Source organism: Malania oleifera, chromosome 10 (assembly GCF_029873635.1).
Source record: "Malania oleifera isolate guangnan ecotype guangnan chromosome 10, ASM2987363v1, whole genome shotgun sequence".
In the NCBI taxonomy this organism is placed as follows: domain Eukaryota; kingdom Viridiplantae; phylum Streptophyta; class Magnoliopsida; order Santalales; family Ximeniaceae; genus Malania; species Malania oleifera.
Genome location: NC_080426.1, coordinates 64031766 through 64053813, shown reverse-complemented (window position 1 = coordinate 64053813; position 22048 = coordinate 64031766).

Here is a 22048-nt window from a genome sequence, read left to right as displayed (position 1 = left end):
TTATGTTGTAATATATTTCATTAATGTAAATGGTCTGTAATAGTAATTAGGGTCTGTGGTTTGTAATAATCACATACACATCACATGCATGGTCTAATACGTAAGTTCAAACCAAGAATAACTAAAAATGACCTTAGAAAGGCCTTAGGGGTTACCCTTTAGTCGACCAACGCCGAATTTTTTCGATGTCTTCAAAAGGACCTAAAAAAGACCCTAAGACACTTATATTTGCACTTGTATGTGTTAGACACTTTAATAGGGTGATTGTGTATTGAAACAGGACCAAAATGCACAAGTTATGTACTTTCGGTCGACCAACCTATACAGGTCATTTTGCCCCCGGTCAACCAAATTCGATCTGGGTCAACTGGTTGACTATAGTCCGGTCGACTGAGCCCCTAAAGCTTATTCAACTTTGGTCAATTGAACCACCTAGAAGTCAACAGTTTGACTTCCTGGTCGACCGAGAGACTTTTGAACTACACCAACCTGGTCGACCGAGTTCCTACATGTGGGAACCCAACGGTCTGGTCGACCAACCAGTTAATTCATTTTCACTTTGGTCGATCGAATCGCACTATTTTGAAAAATTGCCCTTTCCAGTTGATCAACCCTGAAGTTCAAAATTGGTCCGGTCGACTGAGCCATATGAACTTCAGTCAACCGAAAGTCTTCTAGTCGACCGGTGCTCTCGGGTTGCTCCGAATTTTTACCATAGTTAACTATTTTTAAACGGGATTAATTAGGGTTAAAATGATTTAAAACAAAATTAATAATACCCTACATGTCCTAATGGCTATAATTCTTCCAACTTTTATAAATATCCCATCATTTGCAAAGATTGAGGGGGAATTAGTTATTTTGATTATGAGAGATTCTCTAAAGTTCCCAAAATCTATAATACTTATTTCTAAGCTCCAATCACTCATACTTACCCTCTTCAAGTGCTTAAAATCTTTGTAAGTTGATTGAGTGTTGGTTTTAAAAGGTTCGCTCTCCCATTTCTATGTGATTGAATCGATTTTCAAAGAGAGCTTAACCTAAGTGTTCTTAGAGGGTTTGGCTAATAAGCCTATCCTAAGAAGACTTGCATTTAGCTTCTAAGTATTGCATTTTTATTGCAATATCGTAGGAAGCTTGGATTTGTTTTGGGTTGCAAAAGCATTTTCAAAAACGTACTTAAATATCTTGGGTGATTTATTTCGATATACTTTTTGAGAAGATATTTGTGTTTGTAATATTGATCTTTGTTGCAACATTTATTTACATATCATTTGCTGAATACAAATATTATATATCTTTTGCAAACCAAACATATGTACTATATTCGTGATTGAGATATCCTACTGATTGATATACTTGAGACTTGCTTGACATCTTTGTGTGAATCTATTGATTGAATATCTTGAGATATAAAGATTGCTTGCTGATACTCTGTTAGCTTTGGTGTATTCCCAAGGGGGGGGGGGTGAATTGGAATTTAAAAATTTTCCCTATGTTTGACCTAAATAGTATCAATACATTCACAACCTAGGGTCTGTCTATGCAATTCCAAATGCGCAGATAAATATAACATGCGAAAGTTAAAATCACACACAACATTCACCAAGTATAACATACATGTGCAGGAATGTAAATTGTAGAGAGATAAATAGTACACACAAGATATGTTATTGGGGTTCGGCCAACTGTGCCTACGTCCCCGCCTCTAGCTCACAAGCCCGAGGATTCCACTAATGGCTCACTTAACGGGTGGAGCGACACCTAATACAACCAGGTCAATTCAAGGGGCTGACCTCAACCAACACGCCTTAACAGGATGGTGCACCTAGCTTCCCTAACCGAGTCTAAGCCAATCTAGGACTATTTCACAGGGCTAGTCTCACTCTTCAGACCCATGCTTGGAAATACAACAATATTTTTCTCAATCAAGTTGGTACAATGATTGTGCTTTCATGTAAAGCAAATATGTACCCAAATACGTGCAGTATACTTAATCAATCACATTAACAATGTAGGTAAATGTAAACTCAGTGATGTGTATTTTTGTACAAGTCACACTCAACAAGATATGATCGCTAATATACTCAAGAGTGTTCTAAACAAGCAGTATCTTGGAATCTAAGCAATGCATAGTTCAGTAGCAAATCAATATTTCAAGGATATGAGTCAGATAATCAAACTAGTTTAATAAGATTTTCCTCAATGAAATACGCACAATACTAGTTTGAAAATGTTTTGCTTGTTTGAAAAATATTTGCACAAAAAAAACTAAGCTATTGGACACTTGCAATAATAATGCAAATATCCTAAGCTTACTAGGTTATCCCAACACAAAAATTATAGTATGAAAATCTGTGGGATAAACCTAAGCTAAACTCCTCAAAAACATTATCTCAAGCATACAAGCACACTGGGAGTATTAGCTATACTAGCTATCACAAGCACACTCACTAAGCTCTTACAATACCAAGATTTATCAAAGGAATGAGTATTTGAGGGTATTTGAGCAAAGTAGGATTTTCAAATAGAGAGGATTTTTTTTCTAATTGTTTTTGGCTAATCTCTCTTTAATCCTCACAAATGAAACCATATATATAGCCCAAGACCAAAATATAACCGTTTAGGACCTATAGGGTATTTTTAGAAAAGTTAAAAAATGCTTAGGGAGTATTAACCCAAATTAACTCAATTTACCACAGTTAAATTATTTTTAACCCCCTGAGGTTCGGGTGGCTGAACCTAGGTTCGATCGCCTGAATAGACACAATTATAAAAGCCATATAAATCAATTCCATAGCCCGAGTCTCAGTTCGGTGGCCCAAACAAAAGTCAGAAACATTTCTTCGTAACTTCAGGTGCCCGGTCATAGGTTCAGTAGCCAAAACTGGTGTGTTCGGTCGCCCGAGGTCTGATTTGAATGCGAAGGTTCGGCAGCCTGAGTTGGTGAAAAGTAACCTTCTAAGGGTTTGGCCGCCCGAGGACGATAAGGTCATTTTAGGTTCGGTCCCCCGAAGCTTGGTCAAAATATTGACTTCTCAACAATTCGGGCGCTCAAGGAGTTTTGAACTCCTAAGGTTTGGTCGCCCGACCTCTCACATACTTACCCTATTTTGCCCAATTTTATTTCAATTCTTTCCCCTAATAATGTAAGTGATTATGGGGACTTTGTGCCTAATGTATAGGGACCTAGGGTCTTTTCAGTTATGTCCAAAAACCTAGCGTCGGTCGACCGAAGGGTGCCCTAAGGTCATTCGGTCTCTATGGTCAATCTATAGAATTTCTGAGCTTACAAATTCTAAATGCATGACATGCAGAGATTATTACAGACCTTTGAAATGAAATTATTACAGACCCAAAATATAACATGAATTACAATATAAAATAGATCTTCTGGGTCTTCAGTTTTCAAGCTTTTACGTGCTATCAAATTATCAAGCTAATATGAACCTGCAAACAAACTTGATAGACATCAAAGACCTGAGTATTTGTCATTATCAAAATCGGATGTGACCTATAAGGTCAACATACTCTCACGCACTCATTACACTGATAGAAAATATATTTGAGAGTTGAAATATTTGACCAGATTGAGCTTACATATTAAATCCCTTGTGGTGTTTGTAATTGAGTGCATCTGGGTACATATCTGTTTTACACAAAAGCACAATCACTATACCGATATTCTTGATTGTGAACATACTACTGTATTTCCAAGCATGGGTCTGAAGAGGAATACTAGCCATTTGAAATAGTCCCGGATTGGCTTAGACCCGATTAGGAAAGCTAGGTGCACCATCCTGTTAAGGCGTGTTGGTTGAGGTCAGCCCTACAAATTGACCTGGTTGTAAAGGTTAAGGTCAGCCCTGTGCTAATTAACCTCGTTGTAATTGGTGCTGCTCCACCTTTAAGTGATCCTTTAGTGGAATCCTCGGGCTTGTGAGCTAGAGGCGGGGACGTAGGCACAGTTGGCTGAACCCCGATAACATATCGTGTGCCTTGTTTATATTTATGCACTTTATATTTATCACACATGTATGTTATGGTGTTAATGATGTGTTTGATTTAAATTTCCACACATTATATTATTGGCGCATTTGGAATTGCATAGAAAGACCCTAAGTTGTATTATACGAGTATTTCATTTAACCTAGGAGATAAATTTTAAATTCCAATTCACCCCCCTCTTGGGAATACACCAAAACTAACATCTTACGTTCTCAAAAGATGACCTTAGATAAGGAAGGTATAGGTTTTAATGGCATGGAAAATAGGAAGAAAAATAACCTATACGTGGGGTACTTTGTAAGAGCATCTAAACATTATGCTAGTACCTCCTCTAGTCCATATGCTCACACCACATGCTTTTTATGCAAAAAGAAGGGTCATATCAAATTCAATTTCTCTTTCAAAAGAAAAGGCATGAAACCCAAACAAGTCTGGAGAGTCAAAGAAACACCGAGTTTTAACCCGCCAAGACTCAAAGAAGAATGGGTTATTAAGAAAATCAACTCCTTAGAAACCAAGGAAAAATGGGTTCCAAAAGGAATTACATAAATTGTCTTTTTCTTAGTTTTTAGAATTTGTCTAAAAGGGGTAGTGATAATTTATTAGTGAATACTGCTTAAATGTCTGGTTTTAGTATACACATTCACTATTATACTAAGAACCATTGAAAAGCAAGCCAATATGAAAAATTTGTGTGATAAGTCCAATCTATTCGTTTGACATTAACATATCATAATTCTTGGACAATATATGATAATATTGGTTATAACTTGCTCAAATAAATCCACTTCCAAATGGACAAACATGTCTTTATTTGTTAAATGAGTTTAATGCTATATGAATGCTTAAATGTGATTATCTTAATTATAACATATTTTGTCCATTACGCAAGCTTGAGCTTTAGGGAATTGATCATAGTACTATTTATCTTTTATTCCTAAACTCATCCAAGAGCTTTCAAGAAAGATCTTAATACTAGAGTTGCTAGATTTTCAAGTTTTTTTAATAAACATCTTTAGTGGAAAGTTTGGATGATGTTATCAAAGATGGGTTCTCTAAAGATAAATTCTAATACTAATCCAAGAACCCTCACTCAACCTTGAACCTCAAAGTATTTGTGAAATGCAATATGATTTTTATTATTCAGATCATACGTGATTACACGCTTAAACTGCGTAATTAAGTGCTTTAATTCATGCATTGAGGCTTATATTTTTTATTAAATGCCTAATTACTCTCAATATTTTAACACTATGTCCTATTCATAATATTTTGGTTTTATTGAGTAATTTTTGAATTTTTGGTATTTTTTTATCGCAGGGAAATTATTGGAAGCTAAAATTGGCATCGTTTATTAATTTGCGTGTAATTTTCTCACCTGAGCTCCGATCGAGACGATTCAAAATTTTGGAGAATGCTAAGAAAGTGCCTTATGACTTTCATGTTTCAAGTTCCAAGAGATACAATCTATAGGATGGTCCAAAGTGGACTTGTTGTTGGGAGACAAAAAGAAAAAGAAAAGAAGAAGCAAGAAAAAGAAAAAGAAAAAAAAATTATTCACCTGATTTGACTCGGCCATGCAGGCAAGTCCTTGAAGGCATGAGTTGTGCTCTAGGGCTAGCCTCCCAATCTCCCTTTATATTTCTTTTTTTTCCTTTCAGCTCCGGACCAGCTTCCTCTCCTTTCCCTTCTCTCCCTACTCCTTCTCTCCGTCTCTTCTCTTCTCTCCTTCCTCTCTTCCTTTCCCTTTCTCCCTCTCACTTCTCTATCTTCTTTCCCTCTCCTCTCCATGCCTGCGGCTCCTTCTTCTTTCCTTCTCCAATTCTCTCTTCCTCCCAGCTCTCTCTCTTGGCTAACCCTCTTCTCTCCCTTCTCTCTCAGCTCTCAACTCTCCCCATCCTCTTTTCCCTCTCAGTTCTCTCAACTCCCTCTCTCATTCTCTCCCTTCTCTTTTCTCTCTTCTTCCCTCTCCTCTTTTCTCTTCCACTCCCGGTTTCCCTTCTCTTCCTTCTCCCTTCTCGTGCCTGTTGCTGCTCCACGGCCACTCCTCCATGCTACTCCCAGCTGCTGCGTGAGGTTGTTGCAACCAGCCACCCGAGGTCCCCTACTGCTCGTTCTGCTGCCAGCCTCACCAACCTGATCTCTTCCCCTCTGCTTTTCTAGCTCTCCTGTGCTACTGCCATCCACCCACTACCGCGAAGCTTCCCAGGTCTAGCTGCTTTCCCTTGTGTATTGCTGCCACCGTCGTGAAGCTGAGAAGACCCCCCTCCTTGTTGCTTGTAACCCAAGGATCAGTTGAGGATACTAGTGCTGCAGTCTCTTCTCCTAGCCGAACTCCCCTGCTGCCTACTACTCCAAACACGACCAACCACAATTTTCTGTGTGTCTCTCTCTCTCTCTCTCTCATTCCTTTTTCTTTTGTTCTCTAACTTTTTTTTCTTTATTTCTTTCTTGCATTTAAATATTTGATAAGTTACTGTTCATTTGGAGTTGAATTTAATTAAAGTTTTGAACTTTAAATTTCTTTTGGGTTTTTATTATTAGATTCAATTTATGTTTTTTTTAATGTCATTATTAGAATTAATTTTGGTTTGGTTATTTTTCATCGTTAAAGTTCGGTTTAATCTCTTAAAATAAAAAAGGAAAAATAAATAAATATATCTTCTTTAGGATTTATATTAATTGTCTTCTTTAAAATTTAAATTCTATTGAGTTCGATTTAGTTTAAGTTTAATTTTGTTAAAGTTTGATTTTTTTTTACTGTGTTCCCTTTACTGTTTAGTTCTTAAAGTTTTGAATTTCTGTTTAAGTACTTGATCACATTAAAATTAGTTTTTATTTAAATTTGTGTTTGGTAAAGTTTTTAGAATTGCATGTTGTAATTACGTAGGAAAGTTATCGTCTTTAGTTTTTATTTCAAAGTTCAACGCGTGTTTCAATTCTTATTCGGTTGTTAACGTAGGATTTCCGTTTCTCGTTGTTAAATTCAGTGTGTATTAGGATTTAGAATTTAATTTGCATGTTTGTTTAATTTATCAAAATAATCTCAAACAAACCAGAAAACCTGAATCTGAACGGTGTTCAGTGCCTTGTTTCTTATTTTCTAATTGGAATTACATAAAATTTGAGATTAAAATGCATTCCCTGAGGAGATTGAAATTAGGATAGCTTCCCAAGAGGAGGGTGAATTGGGATTTAAAAATTTTATTTTCAATTTAATACTTCTGAGTTATAACAATAAATACACTTCAAACATAATAAAAAAATTAATTCAAATCAACTGCAACTGAGATAAAATAACCAATCACGTGTTTCTTGTAACAATAGCCTTGTAACATTGTATAAAGCTCATTGGATTTGTATGAGCCCTGTTGTTAAAATTCACAAACACACTTCTTACCAATGTTCAGCCTTTAAATAAACATTCAGTTTAATAAGTTAAGGATGATCAACCAACGTAGACCCTTTCGGTTTCCGCAATCAATGTTGATCAAACCAAAACAAATTCTCTTCCGGTCTATTTAATAACCAAGCACTCATAATTCATAGATTTATAAAGCATCCACACAGTTTGTAAATTTTTCTAAAAAAATAAAGAGTAGGGAAGAAAGAGAGAAACACAAGGTTTTACGAGATTCGACTTGAACACAGCCTACGTCCTCGCCCTTGGCGAAACACCAAAGGATTCACTATCATAGTTCCTTTACCGGGTGGAACAACACCGATTTACAGCACTCCTTGGTTAAGGCTAGAGCCCGCATTCTCCAAATGATGTACCCTCGTTCGGTCACTCCTTCAAATAGGCTAGAGCCCGCCTCTCTAAGTAATATCCGTTTGCTTAGCAAACGATCCAAACAATCCTTCGAATCATCAATCTACAAGATACAAATCAAATATTTTTGTTCAAAGAATTGCTCCTCAAAGAGCTAAATAGTACAGTTCAAAACTATATACTTCAATAAAATTCACAATACGAAATTCTGATTGAAGCTCTAGAAATTTTTCATCGTATGATTCTTTCTATGGAAAGAATTAATAGTTGAAGCACAATATTAGTGAGAAAATCAGCAAGACTTTAGTAGACTTCGTGCAAAATGTAAGCAATAGAGAGCTTTTAGAATTTCAGAATGCTTGAGAAAAATTTTATTATTGATTGAATTCTTGGTAATCAAATCAATGTAACTTGAGGGTATTTATAGATGTAGGAAAGAATTTAACTTGTTCACCAAGTTTACTTGGAGTATGGTCCAAGTTTTATATTAGTTTGAGCCTTAAGTAATTGAAATTTAAAAAATATGTCCGTTGAGTATTTTGAAAATTGCCGCATAACAAACGACTATGAGAACCCTGGAAGTAGGCTGTTAGTGTTTTCCATGTTAAAAATGTATAACCAGTAAGGTGGCAGTCGCCTGTCGCCAAACAGCTAGGTGTCTGTCACTAAACAACTTAATTTTTTAAAAACCATACAGAAGAGTGACAGACGGCTGGCAAAACATATGCAGTCGTCCATTTTGTAATTCATCATAAGATGACATACACTCATCATTGGATTCATCACTATAAGAATTATTTAAAGATTTAGATGAGGAGCTTTCCTCATCGTGCCAAGCCATATAGCACGTATAAGCAACCTCTTGATCACTTGATTCTTTTTCCGAATTACATGTACTCATGTTATCCCAAGTAGTGGTTTTCATGACCTTTTTATTTTTCTTCTTAAAAGTTTCATATTCACTTGTAAGCATATCAATCCTATTATCCTTAACAGCTATAGTGCCTTCATAAGTAACTTCTAGCTTGTCCCATATTTCCTTAGCTGATTTGCAAGCCATTACTCTATTAAATTCATTGGCATCTAAAGCACAATAGAGGACATTCATGGTACTAGAATTTACTTGTGGCATCTTATAGTCTATATCGGTCATATTCTTTTTCTCTTTAGGAATTTGTTTTCCATCCACTATCTTAGTGGGAATTAGGTCTCCATCCATAACTACTTCCTAAGCTTTCCAATCCATGTGTTGGAGATATATTTGCATTCTCTTTTTTCCAAAAGGTATAGTTGTGTCCACAAAATATTGGTGGCCTAGTTGAAGATTGTCCCTCTCCAAAGGGAGTTACGCTTAAATGGGCCATTAAGATATTTTTATAGCTACTAATTAAGATTTTTTATCACCCCTCCCTGATACCAATTGAAATTAGGATAGCTTCCCAAGAGGGGGGTGAATTGGGATTTAAAAATTTTATTTTCAATTTAGTACTTTTGAGTTATAACAATAAATACACTTCAAACACAATCAAAAAATTAATTCAAATCAACTGCAACTAAGATAAAATAATCAATCATGTGCTTCTTGTAACAATAGCCCTGTAACAATGTGCAAAGCTTGCTGGATTTGTATAAGCCCTGTTGTTAAAATTCACAAACACACTTCTTACTAATGTTCAGCTTTTAAATAAACTTTCAATTTAATAAGTTAAGGATGATTAACCAATGTAGTCCCTTTCGATTTCCACAATCAATGCTGATCAAACCAAAACAAATTATCTTCCGGTCTATTTAACAACCAAACACTCAGAATTCAGAGATTTATAAAGCATCCACACAGTTTGTAAATTTTGCTAAAAAAATAAAGAGTAGGGAAGAAAGAGAGAAAAACAAGGTTTTATGAAGTTCGACTTCAACACAGCTTACGTCCTTGCCCTTGGCGAAACACCAAAGGATTCATTATCGTAGTTCCTTTTCTGGGCAGAACAACACCGATTTACAGTACTCCTTAGTTAAGGCTAGAGCCTGCCTTCTCTAAATGATGTACCCTCGTTCGGTCACACCTTCAAATAGGCTAGAGCCCACCTTTCTAAGCAATATCCCCTTGCATAGCCAATGATCCAAAAAATCCTTGGAATCGTCAATTTACAAGATACAAATCAAATATTTGTGTACAAAGAATTGCTCCTCAAAGATCTGATTCGTACAATTCAAAACTATATTCTTTAATAAAATTCACAATACGAAATTCAGATTGAAGCTCTAGAAATTTTTCACCGTATGATTCTTTCTATGGAAAGAATTAATAGTTGAAGCGCAATATTAGTGAGAAAATCAGCAAGACTTCAGTAGACTTTATGCAAAATGTAAGCAATAAAGAGCTTTTAGAATTTCAGAATGCTTGAGAGAAATTTTATTGCTGAATTGAATTCTTGGTAATCAAATCAATGTAACTTGAGGATATTTATAGACGTAGAAAAGTTTTGACTTGTTTACCAAGTTAACTTGGAGTAGAGTCCAAGTTTTATATTAGTTTGAGCCTCAAGTAATTGAAATTTTCAAAATATGTCCGTTGAGTATTTTGAAAATTGTTGCGTGACAGACGGCTGTGAGAGCCCTGGCAGTCGGTTGCCAGTGTTTTCCATATTAAAAATGTATAACCAGTCAGGTGGCGGTCACCTGTCACCAAACAGCTAGGCATTTGTCACTGAACAACTTAATTTTTAAAAACCATACAAAAGAGTGACAGATGGATGGCAAAACATACGCAGTAGTCTCATTTTAGCCTGACAGTCGCCTGTCAAGCACTAGACAATCGTGTGTCAGGCTACTGTCTTCTTATTAAAGATCTTTTAACATGGCAGTTGACTACCCATGTGCAGTCAATCGCCTGACAAACACTTATTTCTCATTTCAAGACATTTTTTATTTCTCTTTTCTTTGTTTATTTAGACTTGGAATCTTAATTTGTTTTTCTTTAAAAAATCAATTCCAAGACTTAAAACTAAGGTCTCTAAGTCTTGTTTGCCTAATGAGTTTCAAAATGAAAAATCACATTTGAACCATTCTTGAAGTACTTACAAAGACTTGTCCTAAGAACTCTTATTGACCCTATGGGTCATACCCTTTTTTGATTATGACAAATACAGTATTTAATGGTTTGATAAGTTTGTGTGCAAGACCGATCGAACGTATCATATGGTGCACGCACACGATACATGAAGTGAAGACTTGAAGACCCTGTTTATGTTGTATTGTAATTTAATCATTATTTGGGTATGTATTAGTAATTAGGAGAATATGGTCTGTAATAATTAATGCCTTACCTACATGGTAGGATTGATAAGCTCAAGACCATAAATGGACCTTAGGGAACACCCTTCAGTCGTCCGAAGATTGACCGACACCAAATTTTTTCAGTGTCTTGAAAAAGGCCTAGAAATGACCCTATGACACTCACACATGCATATTTATATTTGGTCATTTGAATAGGGTGATTGCACAATTGAAAAGGATCGAAATGCACATATTGTACACTTTCGGTCGATAGGCCAAGGCAGTTCATTCTGCCCCGATCAATCGAAACAGGCCTGGGTCAACAGTTGACCAAGGCCCTGGTCGACCGAACAATATAGTTCAAAACTCCCTGATCGACCGAAACCCTCTTTGGTCAACAATTTGACCATCTGGTCGACCGAGCCAATTTTATACATTAACTACTTGGTCGACCGAGGGTCCTCGGGAAAAATCCTAATGGTTTTGTCGACCGAATCAGCCAGTTCAAAAAGGTCTGGTTGACCGAACCTCAGAGAAATGGGAAATCGCCCACTTACGGTCGACCGAGCCTTCAGTTCAAAAACCTCCTGGTCGACCGAACCATATGAACTCTGGTCGACCGGACCTCTCAGGTTGCTCCTAATTTTTACCACAGTTAACTTTTTTAAGCAGGGTTAATTAGGGTTAAATTGCTTTAAAACAATATTAATAATACCCTACATGTCCTAACGACTATAATTTTTCCTATCTCTATATATAGGGCTTCATTTGCAAAAATTAGTAACAAGATTAAGAAAATAATTAGAAAAATATCCTTTGATTTTCAAAAGCTCTATTTCTCACATCCAAGCCTTATTTCTTCGTTCTTACTTTTCCTCATTGCAAATCTTGTTAAGAGTGCTATTGTGAGTATCTAGTTAAGCTTACACTCTAATTTGTTCTAGTTGATTAATATATATTTTTATCCAAGAGTAAGCTTGAAGTTTTTCTAGGAGACTTCATTAATAAGTCTTCCATAGGAAAACTTCGTAGAGCTTGTGAGTTCTGCATCATCATTGCAATACTCAAGAGTTTGTGTTTCTTTTTGTTTGTGAAATAAATTATTGCAAATCGATTTCAAATATCTCGTGTGATTTACTTTGAGAAATATTTTGGTGAGATATTTGTGCATACGCAAAAAGATCTTTGTTGAAATATCCTTTGATTGATTTTATCTTCTTGAACACAAAGATCAAATTATTTTATAAACTAAATCTGAATACCTCTTGTGGTTTATATTGAGAAATATTATCTGTTGAGATATTTGAAGTGTGCTTGTGATCTTCGTCTGTGCATTGTGATTGAAATATTATTTTGACACAAAGATCCTATCATTTACACTCTCATGCACTGATTACTATATTTGCATAAATATCTGAGAGTAGACACTCAAACTACACCGAGCTTATCAAATCCTATTTCTTGGTAGTGTATTAATTACATTGTGCTTAGTGGTACATAATCAGCTTAGTGTAAAAAGCATTTCCTTGTATGCAAAATTATATACACATTTGTTGTATTTCTAGGCACGGGCCTGAAGAGGGAGACTAGCCCTAAAATAGTCCTGGATTGGCTTAGACCCGATTAGGAAAGTTAGGTGCGCCATCCTGGTAAGGCGTGTTGGTTGAGATCAACCCCTTAATTGACCTGGTTGTAAAGGTTGAGGTAAGCCCTGTGCTAGTTGACCTGGTTGTTTAGGTGCCGCTCCACCCGTTAAGTGAGCCTACAGTGGTAATCCTTGTGCTTGTTGGCCAAGGCGGGGACGTAGGCAATTTGGCCGAACCTCGATAACATTTCTGGGTGTCGTCTCCTTTATTGCTTTATTGTGCATGCTTTGTTAAATGTTTATTGTAGTTTAAATTCCATTGTATATTTACATTGATTTATTTTACATGCACTAGATTGACCTTAGACTTGTGTAATGCTGTTGTTAGTGGATTGACCTAAGGCAATAAATTTTTAAATACCAATTCACCCCCTCTCTTGGGATTGCACCAAAGCTAACAACTCTTTTGATTCTTCTTTACTTTAAGTTCTCTTTACTGTTGAGCTTCAATGATTCTGAATTTGATGTGAGCTTTCAATTCTTTATCTCTCATGATCTTAAAGTTTTAATCCATGCCTTAAGTTTGATATAATCATCCTTTTTTGAAATATAAGCTTTCATGAATTCTTTAACCTTGCATTCACCATTGAGTCCTGAAAAGACATCACTAAACAAAGCATGTTAAGTTCTACTTGTTTGTTAGCATCAAAATAAGATGTTAATCCTTGTAAGGCCAAGAGAGATGATCTGGCCTTTGGGCTAAATATTACACAACAAAACTCCTTTACTTGGGATAGCTTCCGAGCTTGTCATTTTTTTGAGTGAGTCAAGTTTTTGGCGCCGTTGCCGAGGAATGTCAGTTTTAGTTTCAAACTAGTGTTTTTCTTGTTAGTTTAATTTTTCTCATGAAAAAAAGAAAGGAATTCAGCTTTGAAGAAAATATGGCTGCACCTGCACCATGCACACTTATGGATTTTTTGTAGCCTACATGCACCACTACACCATCTTACACTGCTTTACCTAATGAAGAACTTAATTTCATGATGCAGCGTGGGAGGAAGTCATTGATACCTCAATTCTATGGGATAGAATCCGAGTGTCCTTATTGGCACTTGATAGAGTTCTAGTTGACTAGCAATATTTTTTTCTCTTATGCTAGAACTGATGAATTTACTAGACTTCGTTTATTTCTTACCTCTTTGAAGGATAAGGCGAAGATGTGGTTCAATTCTTTGAGACCTCACTCTATCTCTAATTGGGCCGACATAGAGCTTGAATTTTTGTATAAGTTTTGTTCCACATAGAGAACTCAATTTTTGTAGGAACAAATCATTCAATTTATGCAGAAGGGTGACGAGACTTTTCGGGCTTGTTGGGAGAGATTCAAAGATCTACTAAGTACTTGTCCACGTCACAGGTTTGAATCATGGAGGTTTGTTAGTTATTTCTATACAACTCTTACTCCTGATTGCAAACACTTTGTCTAGACCATGTGCAATGGAGAACTCTTCAACAAGGAACCATATCAGACACTATCATTCTTTGATTACTTAGCTGAAAGTGTCTGATAATGGAATACACGATATAATCAGGCACCCATGGTAGTACAACCTATCAGTGCAATCAGTGGTGGAGATAAATATAAGCCAACATATTATCCAGACACTCTTCCACCTCAGTATCAGCCATAACAGATCTCTCAGAGTTGTGCATCGTCAGGATTTCAATCTAATGTAGCACCTGCTCCACTGGAGAAGTCTCTTAAGGATGCTTTCTTGCAGTTCATGCAATTTCAAATCACAACTAACAATCAGTACACTTAGGCCATAAATGGATTGCAGGACACCATCAATTCGATAAGCATGCAGTTGGATATCTTAGCAAAAAGGGAATTTCTAGTAGAACCTTAGCCTAGTCGTCAAGAATACCACCAGTAACAGCAATAAATACGTAATGTTTCTCTTGAGACAGCGAAGGTTGTCATTACTTTGAGAAGTGGGAAAGAAGTTTCCCAACTTGAGATGCTCATTGACAAACAACCAGTTGTCTTGACACCTGAAGTTACGATTGAGACAGATGAAATCAAAGAAAAATTAGAGGAAGTGTGCCTAGAAGCGAAGAAGTCAGTTAATGAGGAGGCCGAAACCAATAAGGAGTACTAATCAGTGGTACCTCATCCTCAGAACTTGGTAGCCTTGGAATCGCCACTCCTGACTAGAATAAATGTTAAGGAGTCCAATGTTGAAGCAAATCCTCATAGTGGTAAGATGATTGGTACACCTGATAAAGAGGGTGAGCAGACTGGTGAGAATTTAACTTTTAAGGAACTAGGTAAAAATTTTAATGTTAATGAAAATAGGATATAGTTCCCAAGAGGGGGGAGTGGTGAATTGGATTTAAAAAGATTTATGTTATTTTTAAAAGTTTTTATATTACAATAATGAATACAACCCAAATGTTGGTATAACTGGACTTTTCAATCTTGTTTTGATGATAACAAAATAAAGAACGTTTTAACATGCGTTGTTGAATGGCTCTATTTCATGTCTAAGTAAAAGGACACTCACGGTTAACCAGGGAAGCAAGCTGGAAATCAAAGTCAATCAAGTGAAAGGTTCTCAGTATATTGAAGCAATGAATGACAAATGAAGAGTTTAAAGGCTAAGCAGATCTTGAAATAAAAAATGAACCTCAAGAGGCTACAAGACTTAGTGATTAAGGAGACCATGCTTAGAAAGATATTTGTAAGTACTTCAAGTCATCACTATTTAGATATGTGAAGCTCCTTAAGATACAAAGACTTAGAGACCAGCACTTGATAAACTCTTGAAAATGTTTTTGAAAAGTTATAATTAAGTTTTTTAAGTAAACTATATTTTAAAGAAATAAAAAATAGAAAATATTTGAAAAGAGAGGACTGCCCAGTCGACTGACTCGATGAACTAAAAGTACCCAGCAGACTGACCATTTTTGAATGTGGTTTAGTCAGCCGACTGACAGGAAACCTTCACCAAAGTTAAATGTCCAGTTGACTGACTTGATGAACTAAAAATGCCCAGCCGACTGAAAGTACCCAGCTGATTGACAAATTTTGAACGTGGTTCAGTTAGCCGACTGACAATTTGTCAAAATTATTTTTTGAGAGACCAAATGGTGTCAGCCGCCTTTTTAGTCGACTGACTAGTGCAAAAAGTGACCTAGTCGAGTGGGTTAGTCGATTCACTCTGCGGGGAATTTTTAAAATTCAAACTTAAGGGAAGATTTTCAAAAATGATTCTATGAATTAATATCTTTTGAAAAGTTACATATATGTTCCTTGTTAAATGAGGAAACTTTTCCTTAAAAAGGTCTATAAATACCTTCCTCACTTAATGATAAAATACACTCAAGCAATACACGATTTCTATGCTGAATGTTAGAATTAGTGTATTCCCAAGAAGGGGGGTGAATTGGAATTTTAAAAATTTATCTCCTAGGTTAAATGAAATACCTGTATAATACAACCTAAGGTATTTCTATGTAATTCCAATGCACCAATAATATAATGTGTGGAAATTTAAATCAAGCGCATCACTCACACCATAACATACATGTGCGGTAAATATAAAGTGCAGAAATATAAACAAGGCACACGATATGTTATCGGGATTCGGCCAACTGTGTCTATGTTCCCGCCTCTAACTCTCAAGCCTGAGGATTCCACTAAAGGATCACTTAACGGGTGGAGCGACACTGATTACAATCAGTTCAATTAGCACAGGGCTGACCTCAACCTTTATAATCAGGTCAATTAATGCGGCTGACCTCAACATACACCTTAATAGGGTGGTGCATCTAGCTTTCCTAACCGGATCTAAGCCAATCCAGGACTATTTCAAAGGGCTAGTCTCCCTCTTCAGGCCCGTGCCTGGAATTACAGCAGTATGTTCACAATCAATGAAATTGGTACAATGATTATGCTTTCTTGTAAAGAAGATGTGTACGGAGTTACGTGCAATCACATACACCACCAATAAGATATAATGAGTAAGCTCAAGGTGGTTTAATATATTAACTCTTAAATATATTTGCAGTCGATGTAATCAGTGCGTGAAAGTGCAAACCAGTATGATCTTTGTATCACAAAATGTTCAATCTAAATGCTCAAATAAAGATTTCACTCAAATTTCATATATTTCAACCAGTAGATTTTCTCAATCATATAAAGCTTAAGTAGCGTATAAGTTTGGTTTGCAAAAAGAGATTCAAACTTTGTGTTCAACAGATGCTATGACTCAAAGAATATTGCAGCAAAGATTTTCACCTTATAAACTAATATCTTTCCAAAATTTTTCAAGATAAGACACAATAGATATTTGCAAATGATTTTGACAAGATTTTACAACCAAAAAAATATACGAGCTTCTCAAGATGTTGCAATGATTTTGCAATCTCAGAAGATCAAATGAAATCTTCTTAGGAAAGACTTATTAACAAAGTCCCCTAAGAATACTTAAGGTCTCGCTCTTAAAAAAGATCGAATTAATCAAGCACAACACAAAGGAGAGCAAACCTATAGAGCAATCAAACACTCAAATCCAACTTACAAAAGATTTTTGGCAATGAGAGAAGGTAAGTATGAGTGTATGGAGCTTAGAAATGAGTATTATGGATTTTGGGAATTTCAAAGAATTTCTCCTAATCAAGATTGCCAATCTCATGCTAATTATTCCAAATGAGGGGGTATTTATAGACTTCCACTGAATTATAACCGTTAAGGAAATAGTTGGAATAATTAGAAAAGTTTTAATATTATTTAATTAAATTAACCCTGTTTTAGTGAGTTAACTGTGGTAAAAAAATAGGTCCAACCCTAGAGCACCGATTGACCAGGACAAGTTCAGTCAACCCATGTTCTTGGGGTTTGGTCGACTGAGTGTGAAATGTACTGTTGTCTTGGTCGACCGGACATATAATTCCAAAGGCGATTTTTCAATTCTTGCGAGGTTCGGTTGACTAGGGTTAATTTGAACTGAGCCTATCGGTCGACCAGACCATTGAGTTCCCACACGTGGGAACTCGGTCAACCGGGAGGTCAATAAAGTTGACCCCTGGGATGCTCGGTCATTCGGGGCCAAATGAACTGTAGGAGTTCGGTTGACCAGGATGTGGTCAACCAGTTGACCCAGTCCAGGTTTGATCAATTGGGGGCAAAATGAATGTGAGGTGTCGGTCGACCGAGTGTGCACATTTTGTGCATTTCGGTCCTATTTCATCCAACAAACATCTTGTTCAAGTGAATAACACATACGAGTGAGTGAGTGAGTGTCCTAAGGTCATTTTTAGGTCCTACTTCAGTTATGTTTGGTTTGAGCTTACGTATTAGATCATGCGTGTGATGTGTGTGTGATTATTACAAACCATAGAACCTAATTACTATTACAGACCCTTTGAATAAAAGTGAAATACAAGACAAATAGAAATTGGGTCTTCATCTTTACTTTCTCTTTGTGCATTATGATCTGTCACTTTGAGTTCCTACACATAACCTCAAACACCCATTAAATATAATAGGTATTTGTCATTATCAAAACCAGACGTGACCTATAAGGTCAGTATTCTCCCCCTTTTTGATGATGACAAATACATTAAGCAAAAATATGGGTATAGCCTAAGAAGGCTTCCCCTATCAAAATGCATGAAAGAAAACTCAATTTGCAACCCAAGTATTTTTTCCTTTCCATCTCTCCCTTTTGGCAACAGAAAATAGGGTCATAAGAACTAAGAACTTTAGGCAATGGGTGAATACCATAGTTATACATTATAAGTTTTGGAAAGTTTTTGAAAACATTCGACAGAGTGCCGTTTGAAAACGGGACTTATTTCCAAAAGAGATCCTGTATAAATAGTAACCTGTTTGAGTTTATAAATCCTAGTAGTTTATCCACACCTACGCAAACAATTCTAGTATGATCCATGCAATAAAACATAAAGTGCAATGTCATCATGCTGTAGATATAAGAATTTTACACATAAGCATTAATCAATTTTTACTAAGTCTAATCCAATGAGAAATATCAATAATTATATAGTATAGCTAGACTTGTAAATGTTACTTGAAATCTCCCCCTAGCAAATTGAATTCAAGCTAGGATAAAAAGAAACTACTTAGACTAGGTAGACAAATATTTCATTTAGAATACTAAGCAGTGTAAGTAATCAAATTTTTGAGCCCAAAAAAATGAATATACTGGATTTAAGATTTATTCATTTTACCAGTTACTCGGTATACTCACCCCTAAAGATTATGCATGCACCAGACGTCATACGGTAAAGCATTAAATAAAGCACATAACCTAGACCAATCCCTATATATTCATAGACCATTAAGCACATGATATGATGTTCAGGGTTTTCCGAAGAGCCTCGATATTCAAAAGGTGAATTGATACATATGAGATCATTATTTACTTTTCTCTAAGGATGGAGCTCAGCTCCTCTAAATATCTGATGATTATGCAAGGATGAAAGATTAATATTTCTATTTAAGTTTTCACTCATCCTTTCAAAAATTATTTTAAAGCTAATTTCATCATAATAATCATTGGACAAGGTTTTGTGTTGAGAAAAATCCTGTCGAAATTTCGGCAGCATGCCATCTGTAAATAGGACATTTCCCAAATAAACCTGCATAAAAGATTCTCAACATTCAATATATCAGAGATTTAGGGCATGCGGGAACCTATATCAACTACCAACATGCAATTACAAATCAACTACATCAGCCATGCAGGAGGCTTTCTATCCTAAACATGCAAGTAGGTAGATAGTGATATACATTCATACATACATACATATATATATATATATATATATATATGTCGTTTATGATATCCAACAAGAGAGTAGAAGACAATCATCAAGGCATAACACACAAACATCATGCAATGCCAGTGGATAAAAATGGATACCCCAATAATTAGCAGAATCCAAAATAAACAGAGGTTAGAATGTAGTCTGTAACAAAAGAGAAAAGAAAGAAAAGAAAAAAAAAATAACAGTTGTTTTATAAGTACAGACCATATGATATAAAAGAAAATTAATCATAACCACAAATCCTAATCTGCAGACTACTTTCTTGAATCTAAATGTCCCCCCCATCAACACCACCATCCGGTCTCTCTCGTCCTGCATCTCCTGAATCCGGTCATTTAACTTGCTGAAGTTAACTGCCATGGTCCTCTCCATATCTATGAACCATCTAGCAGTGGAGATCGAGAACTGTCTGAACTCATTATGAAGTGCAGTAGATGACGACACAAGATCTCTAAGATCTGACTGAACTGATCCTCTAAACTGCCTAAAAGAATTAGAGAGGCTGGTGATGGCAACCATCAGATCCACATTCGATGGTTGCGTAGGCTATGGTGGTAACTCCTACGGGGCCTCCTCCTATGCTGTAGCACCCCTAGATGGCAACCATACAATGCCGACTAGCTCATACCCCATTAGTCTTAGGGTGACAGCAAAAAATATATCAGCAGACCTCCTTCTCTTCAACACAGCCACATTGGTGCGGGTGACTCCTATGGATCAAAATAACTTGTTCAAAATCCCTCCGTATGGCATAATGATCCTGGGCTGATCATCTTGGCCATCATCCATCGTATCATCGAATTAGGTAAATCCAGCTTCTTTCAGGCAAACACGCACCATATAACAAAGCAGTCTAAGAAAGAGACATGCACCCTAGAACCTACCTTAGGCAGGATATTTTACGTAATCAAGTGGTGCACAACCTTAGCCTCCAAAGTGAACTCCCTATATTTTGGGAGGTGATTTTGACTGGCTACTTGTGGATTAGACATGGTTAGGTTTGCAAAAGTGGCAACCGTAAAGTCCTGTTCGTGTATCTAGGAAGTTACTGAGTCTGGGCATTCAAAGATGCCACGGTTTATATCTAGGACATCAGATAGATACTCCGCATCAAACCTAACGTCTGTCCTCACTACCCTTGAGAAATATCCATTCTCGTCATTTCCTAGATTTGCGTAAAACACCATAACATATGTAGGGTAGTGGCAACTAGGCTGATAGGAAATGAAAGTTTTCCACCCTGATACTCAAACATGTTCATGACATTTTCAAAGTGCTAGTTCATAAATTCTATATCTAGAATCTTACCCATTGTGGCTTCTTTCGGGTGAAACTCCTGCACATATCTAAACTTGGAGCGCTCTAACAAAAACCAGTCATCCGAGGCATGAGCAAGATCATGAGCTTCAACACGATCATTTTGAGCCATGGGTGCTTGTTGAGAGAAGTTTAGAACTGGTATATGGATATTGGTTTATGTTTGGAGGAACAATGAAGGAGACTCTCAAGCTTTCTAGAAAAAAATGAGCTTTGAACGTGAAGAGGATATTTATATACCGAGGTTCGGTCAACCAGGAGTAGTTTCAATCAACCAACGATTCAAATTCTTCACGAACTAACAGTATTCGATTGACCAGAGGGAGTTTGTACTGAAATGGTTGGTCAACCGAGATGGCGCATTGTTCTCTATTCGGTTGACCAAGGGAAGAATGACAGATTCGGTCGACCAAGTTGGAGAGGCTCACCGTGGGTCAGTCGACCGTACGGTCAAAAGTCAATGGGCCGGTCAACCGAGAGGTCTGGTTCAGTCTATGCTCGATTGACCAAGCATGGTCAATTTTTCCGAGTTTACTTGGTTTTGACCAAAAACTCTTCCTTAAGTTTAGATTCAATATATTACTTATATTTCACACTGACATGATTCTTAAGGATTCTTGGTGAAGCAGTGTTCTACAGTTGAAGCATATACCAAGACTTGATGGTTTAAGTGGAGGTCACTTCCTAGTCTTGTAGTCATTACAACCCCTAAACTTTGAGACTAACGAAAGAAAAACTAGAAGATGATTTCAATTTGAATGCACTTTTCTTTAAGTCTTACATGATTTTCTTTCATGACTAACCAATCCATTTCTCTTCCCAAGCCTTTGGCACTTCTGAGTGGACAATTAAACCAAACATGCCCTTTTCTTATATAAGGTAAGCAAACTTTATATAGGCATGAAGGATTATGCTTATTTATTTTAGTTTTACTCTTTGAGACATTACTGTGAGTTTGATAAACTGAACATGTACCCTTTTTGAAAAATTTATTTCTTTTGAATCTTAAGGGTTTAGTATGATTATTCTTTCCATATTTTACTTTAGGTGAAGCTCTAGAATAATCACTTACTTCTTTCCTTAAGCAGATAATTTTCAATATCCTTTTAATTTTTCTCTTATCAAGAATAGCATGATAATCTTTTAATTTTTTCAATTGTATAACTATCCTTTTATTTTGATTTTCAGAAAAGTTTTATGATACGACATTCTAACTAGAGACTTATGAATTTTAAATG